The sequence below is a fragment of the Sorex fumeus genome, unplaced genomic scaffold (assembly GCF_029834395.1).
Source record: "Sorex fumeus unplaced genomic scaffold, SorFum_2.1 ptg000024l, whole genome shotgun sequence".
Lineage (NCBI taxonomy): Eukaryota > Metazoa > Chordata > Mammalia > Eulipotyphla > Soricidae > Sorex > Sorex fumeus.
In genome coordinates, this window is record NW_026606081.1 from 6,751,490 (window position 1) to 6,758,450 (window position 6,961).

The 6,961-nt window shown below is 37.3% G+C and overlaps 1 non-coding gene across 1 annotated transcript; it reads right to left on the minus strand.

Annotated features, from left to right (window-relative positions):
* Positions 1 to 5,169: 5,169 nt before the first annotated feature.
* LOC130023832 (small nucleolar RNA U13) lies at positions 5,170 to 5,273 on the minus strand. The gene has a single exon (XR_008792501.1). It is a non-coding gene; the product is annotated as a small nucleolar RNA U13 (small nucleolar RNA).
* Positions 5,274 to 6,961: the final 1,688 nt, after the last annotated feature.

A 6,961-nucleotide genomic window follows, 5' to 3' on the forward strand; every position in this document is an offset into this window, starting at 1 on the left:
CAATGAGTTTCCCCGGAAGTAATAAAACCAAAATGTGATCTAAATAAGTGACTTCGTTACTGGGTATAAAGTGGTTTACCAATACTAAAGTAGCCCCAAAACATGAAGACCATACCCCTCTGTGGATACAAGAACTGAGCCTTGGTAAGATTTCAGCAGGAACAAAAAGTCAGGGTATGAAGATGAAAGAAGACCATGAAAATTCAAACTTTCCCCCCTGAAAACACCTTAACAATAGACTGTTTAAAACCTACTGCATCTGGGGGTTGTTTTAGACTATCACATCCCCATTCTGGGATTGCCTGCATCACAGCCTGGGGTATCGAATTCCTTTCCTTCACTTTATGGGTTACTCCAGGCTTTCTTCCCTGAGAAGAAATCTGTGTTCTCCCTTGAGTCCATTATACACACTCACACACACACGCACAGACATATCCTCTGTCCCACACTTTCTAATTCCTAAATGACACCATTTACTTCACCATTTGTCTCCTAATTTTTCCTTTTCTTAGGGGGTAGATGATGAACCTAGAAACCTGGGCAGAGATCAGGACCGACTTTGCATTTCTATTAAGTGGCAATTCCTCACTCCAGCAAGAGACCATGGTTCCCTAAAACAAGTTTCATGCTGTGTAGATGAAAGGGATCTCAGCTCCAGCTGCATGACTGCCTTGCGAGACTGGACTTATGGGACTATAGTATCCATGCCCTGTGGGTACTTGCAGCGGATTACAGACTGTATCATCACCTGTCTTCTCACCTATTTGCCAGGAAGATGAAAGAGGGCCATGCAGAAGGGCACTAGTGCTCTCTCTGGAGACCACTATTGACTCTCCATCTGCACAGGTATCATTTGGGGAGTCACTCAGGACACCAATTTAAACTCTATGTTATCAAACTTTAAAAGTTTCTTTGGGTGAATCGTATTTCTCTTCTGGAACAAAAATTATTCCTTCCTTCCTTCCTTCCTTCCTTCCTTCCTTCCTTCCTTCCTTCCTTCCTTCTTTCCTTCCTTTTTGATCATTTTGTTCCATTAAGGTGACTGTACTTAGGTTATTAAATTTATTTATAATTTTATTATAAGTCTATGAATTTATTTATAAATTTATTGCACTGCACTGCACTGTGCTCCCGTTGTTCATCAATTTGCTCAAGTGGCCCAGTAACATCTCCATCGTGAGATTTGTTGTTACTGTGTTTGGCATATCCAATACATCATGGGTATCTTGCCAGGCTTTGCCTTGCGGGCAAGATACTCTTGGTAGCTTGCCAGGCTCTCCGAGAGGGGTGGAGGAATCGAACTTGGGTCAGCTGCGTGGGCTGTGTGCAAGGCAGATGCCTTAACTGTTCTGCTATCACTCCAGCCCATAAATTTATTAAGTGTATTAAATGATTACATTTTTGGGGATTTCTTTAGTCTGTTGCTTCTTTTTTTTTTTTACATACTTGGCAGTGATCATAGATTACTTACTCTAGGCTTTGTGTTCCCAAATCATTCATTTATTTATTTATCTATTTAGTTATTTATTTGTATTGTGAAACACCATGAGGTACAGTTGTAGACTTACAAATTTTCATGCTTGGGTTTCAGTTATACAATGATTGAGCACCCATCCCTCTACCAGTGCCCATTCCCCACCTCCAATGCTCCCAGCACCCCCCCCCCCCCATCTCACCCCACCCCTGTGTCAGGGCATTCCCTTTTGTTCTCTCTCTCCTTTTGGGTGCTGTGGTTTGCTGAAAGTAGACTATAGAGAGAACATGACTCCCAATTCACTTCTAATGGGGCTGGAGGAGTTTATGAAGTGCTGGAGATCCAATAAGGTTGGTCAAATGCAAGACAAGGGCCTTATCCACTGTAGTATTTTTCCAGTCACAAATGATTAAAATTCTTATCTACTATTTCTATTTCCAATTCTTTTTGGAAATAAACATTTTTAGTTTATTTTCTCTCCTTTCTATTCATTTTTAAAAGGGATAGCTGATAACTTGATCACTTGATCACTCGACTTCCCGTTAATCGTCGATTTGCTCGAGCGGGCACCAGTAACATCTCCATTTGTCCCTGTCATGTGCTACTGTAGCCCAATGGCGTCTGTTCGCTCTCGGAACACGAAGAGCCTCAAACCGATCGTTCATGATCTTGATGAAGAAGTCTGACCATCTGGTAGGTGGGCGGCCACACGGTCTTTTGACATCCCGTGGAATCCAGTCGGTAACAGCTCTAGTCCAGCGGTCCAGCTGATAACATATGAACTTAAACTAGCACATCTATGTAGAATTTTAAGTAGGATAAATTCAAAGGAAATTTTGTATGATTTTCCCTTTCTAGAAGATTTTCAGTGTTTTTATTACTTATAACTTTTGTGGTTTTCTATGTGTGTGCTAGACAGAATATTAATGCTATCAAATTTCAGAATATAATAGTGATAAAATTTAATAGTGATTAAATATAATAGTGATAAAATTTATCATTATAAACCAAAATGACTTCTTCAAACTATAGATTTGAAAGCTGTAGAACATACTGCTCCTGCAACTGTTTAACTTTCACCTGTACATATAAGATTTTATAGATGACATACTGTAGAACAGATATATTCTATGAAAAAAGGTTACAAACTTGTAAAATTCAGTTACTGTTAAAAATTCTTCTTCTGTGATGAATATAGTATCTTGGTAGCACTAGGAATTTGGGATTTACTACCGCTCTCTTTTCTCCTAAAGCACTTGTTTCCTGGACTCAATTTACTGCTTTAAATTAATGAAACGTAATTCTAAAACCAGGGCTGGAGTGATAACGCAGTGGTAGGGCGTTTGTCTTGTGTGCAGCCAGCAAGGCTAAGCCGAGTTCAATTCTTCCACCGCTCTCAGAGAGCATGACAAGCTACCAAGAGCATGGCAAAGCCTGGTAAGCTCTCCATGATGTGTTCAATACGCCAAACACAGTAACAGCAAGTCTCAAAATGGAGATGTAACTGGGCCCGCTCGAGAAAATTGATGAACAATGGGAGGACAGTGCCACAGTGCAATTCTAAAACCACAGTTTGATTGGGTGTCGGCCACCAGGGCTGTCCTCCCCACTGTCATCTTCATTCTATCTGTGTTCAATTTTTCTTTTGGGGGACATTTCCCGTCAGGGTTATTAACCTCACAACATGTTCCTCTTTCTCTCCATTTGTAGTAATTTTTTCCAAGGAAGTTAATTCAAATTACAGTGTTTTTGTTTTGTTTTGTTTTTTTATTTTATTTTTATTTTTTTATTTATTTTGCTTTTTGAGTCATGCCTGGCGATGCATAGGGGTTACTCCTGGCTCTGCACTAAGGAGTTACTCCTGGCAGTGGTCAGAGGACCTGGGAATGCTGGGATGCTGGGAATTGAATCCGGGTTGGCCGCGCGCAAGGCAAATGCCCGACCTGCTGTGCTATCTCTCCAGCTCTCTTGTTCTGTTTTTAAATCAGGACACCCCACTTCCTTATTCATTGAATAGTCTTTGCTTTCCCTTAGCATGATCTATCCATCCTGGAAAACATTTAATATCTCTTGAGTTTGATGGCACTTACCTCTGCCTTATTAGAATTTCCCCTGCAGCTATAAGATCAAAGTTTCAATGCAGTTACTAAAACTTTTTTTGTTTTTTGTTTTAAACCCTCTTCTTTGTTTGACTTCCCTGTGTCTCCTAATTATTTTAGAGGTGAAAAGAAATGGTAAGACCGAAAGGACAGCAGTCATTTTTCTCTGTCTTGGTTTGAAAATACCAGTTTCACGTTTTTTTAGGGCCACTTACTATCAAAGGTTGCTTCCAACAGTTTTTTTTTACCATCTGAAGCATCTCTAGAGAAACTCTTGGGAAGAGGGTATGAGGCTGTGGAAATAAAGCAGATTGCTCTAAGTTCGAAATGGGACTCATCTCTCACTAGCTGTATAATCAGCCAAGTTGGAAGTGCTCTTTACTGCTTTATCTGCAGGACATGGATCCTATCTACAAGAGTTGTTGAAGGGATTATTGTAGATCGTGTTAGTAAAGCCTCTGGTAGATACAAAGCACTCCATAATTAGTGACCATTTTATCATGTGTGTAGATGTTAAAGTTTGGCAGGATATTTTAGGATTACATACTTGTTAATCCAATACCACCTCATATATTTATTTCGATAAAACTTCCCTAGGACGCTGAGAAAAAAGTTCAGGACTGCTGGTGCTGCTAAGATATCTTTCAATTGTCCTCGCTCTTATGAAAAACATTAGACATTTAAAAACAAAGACTTCATTTAATTTTTGTTCTGTTTATACATCTGGGTGAAAACCCTGCCCCCCTCCCAACAATTTCTCATCATATAGCGTCAAATGCCCCCTTGCTGCAATATCGTTCAGGCACAGGAGGAAAGGGGATAGAAATCTGGCAGTAACCATGGACTTCTCTTTCATTGTTTTCAAAGATTCTCAGGCATCAAATTTTTTATAAAAATTTAAACTATTTTAGTTTAGTGCTGACTATTGTTTGGTTCTAGCCCATCAACTAGATCAACTAGTTGGGTTCTGGCCCATCAACTATGCCACTACAAGGTGACATCTTCTGATTTCAAGTTTTAGGAGGCTTAGTTCAATCTACCAGTCCCTGTTAAGAAGGTAATAAAATGAGGATTATGTTGTCAAGATGGACTGTGCAATATGGGGGACTTAAAGCAATTAACTCTGTGTGTGTATGTGTGTGTGTGTGTGTGTGTGTGTGTGTGTGTGTGTGTGTGTGCACGCGCATGCATGTTTAATTGAGCATTAGATGGGTTACTTTTCAAAAAAGATGTTTATTTCCAGAACTTTTTCTGCCTAAGTGTGAAAGTGTTCATTGTCTCTACAAACATTACTTGTCCTTAGGTTTTGACTACTTAAAACAGAGATTTCCCCCCAAATTTTCATTTTGATATTTGCTTATTCAAAGAAAATTCTGCTCTTTCAAGTCAAATTGCCATACACTCTTTTTAAAGTAAAATACTATATTTTTCTTTACTACCACTGTTTCAAAATGATTTGTTGACATTTTGGAAATCGATTTAAGATAAATATTCTTTACTAAAAAGAAAAGTTTCTCTGCCCCACAGGCTAATTTTGAAGTTTTAATTTTAGTTTTTGCTAATATCCTTTATGAATGTTAGATATATTTTTTTCCATATCAGATAGGAAATGTCCCAAGTGCCTAAGAAAATGTAAGGGAGGCACATGTCACACAAACGGTTCAATACCCAATCATTATGCTTATGAACTGGAAAAGGATCTGGTTGTTTTTCATTTTTGTATTTAGGGGACAGAGATTTGTTTTATTTAGACAAGTTCAGATATTTAGATATTTTTTTCACTGCTGTGGTTATTGTGCTACTTATCGTCTTTCTTGTCTTCTCCCAAAGAGCTGGTTAGATTTTGGCTATAGTGTAAGATTTATTGTCTTTGAACTGCCACTGCTTCTGAGCTGCTCATGCCCATTAATCAGTCTGACTTATTGACCCCAGTGCTATCTGGAATTGTGTGCTTATATCAGATAGATTATAGCGAGAGTTCATCCATTATATTTCTAAGTTCTCACTTCTCTGTACAGTCCAGTTTAATCATTCTGGCAACGATCTAGGTAACACTTAGAAGTTAGGATTCCATAAGGGAAAGGTCCAAATGGGATTTGGTTACACACTCAATATTTCAGAGTCAAGTTTGTAAAAGCATCAGTTGTCATTCACACTCTGTAGGCACTGCACAACTCTAGATTTTAAATAGAGTTGGACAAAAGCACTCTTAAATCAAGGAAAATGAAATCAACAAGCAACCAAATGCAGTGTATCTTTGTCTTGGATAATGGTTAGATGGTAAACTTGCAGTTCACCTCATTTACCTATGGTTCATTGATTTTGGCATCTAATTTATTTGATTATCCACAATGATTCCTCAAGCAGTTTGCCAAACATAACTAGCAAGATTAAATTAGCTTATACATGTGATTTACTTTATTGTTTTTATCCAGAAGTGAGAACAAATACGGAATGGAAAATTGAGCATCATTTGAATTGGAAACTGAACACAATTGTACACTATAATTTGCATGGTCATAATAACTATTGTGCCTTTGCTTGTTTCTTACTTTCTGAGTCTCTATAATATTAAGTTCAAAAGACTTTCCATCTTTATGGTTAATTCAATTTTGTGAATGCTGTCTTTCAAGACAACTTAGTATTCAATTTAATTGACTTTAAGAAACTAAAAGTGTCTGTCAGCTTTAAAGTTATACATATATAAATAGAAAAGTTTATTGTAAAAGAAAAGAAACTCTCCAGTCAGGGAGGAACTTAATATAGGGCTAAATTCAGTTAAAGTCAATCTTTGATAGAGCAAATATTCTTTGAAAATCCAAACAATATTTAGTCTTTAGATATTTGAATAAAATAGTTTTACTAATAGATTTTTATCTTAAGTATTTTAAAATAAAAAATCATTATTTTCTCTCATGTCCTGAAAGTAGATAAAATAATTAGATTCAAATATTTGATAAGAATAAAATTAATGAAGAATTTTAATTTTTCTCAAGGAATGTTTACTTATAACTGGTAAAATAGGGAGCTCACTCACAGGCATCTTTATTTGTACTGTTCACTCACTGGTACTTAACTTCTACTTGTTCTTTTTATATTAGTTAAGAAAAATATTCTGAAGAGGGTCTGAAGCAGTAGCACAGAGGGTAGCAGTGCTTGCATTAGCAGATATAGATCCTTGGTATTCCATATGGTTCCTTGAGCAGAGCCAGTAGTAACCCCTGAGCACTGCCAGGTGTGACCCCCAAACAAAACAAAACACAAAAGTATTATGTAGAGTTTATTTATTTGTTTTTTTTCTGAAAGCAAATAGTCAAGATATGTTTATGAATATGTTGCAAAAAATCAGTAATAATGGATCGTGAAGCAGTCATTCCCATTGATCAAT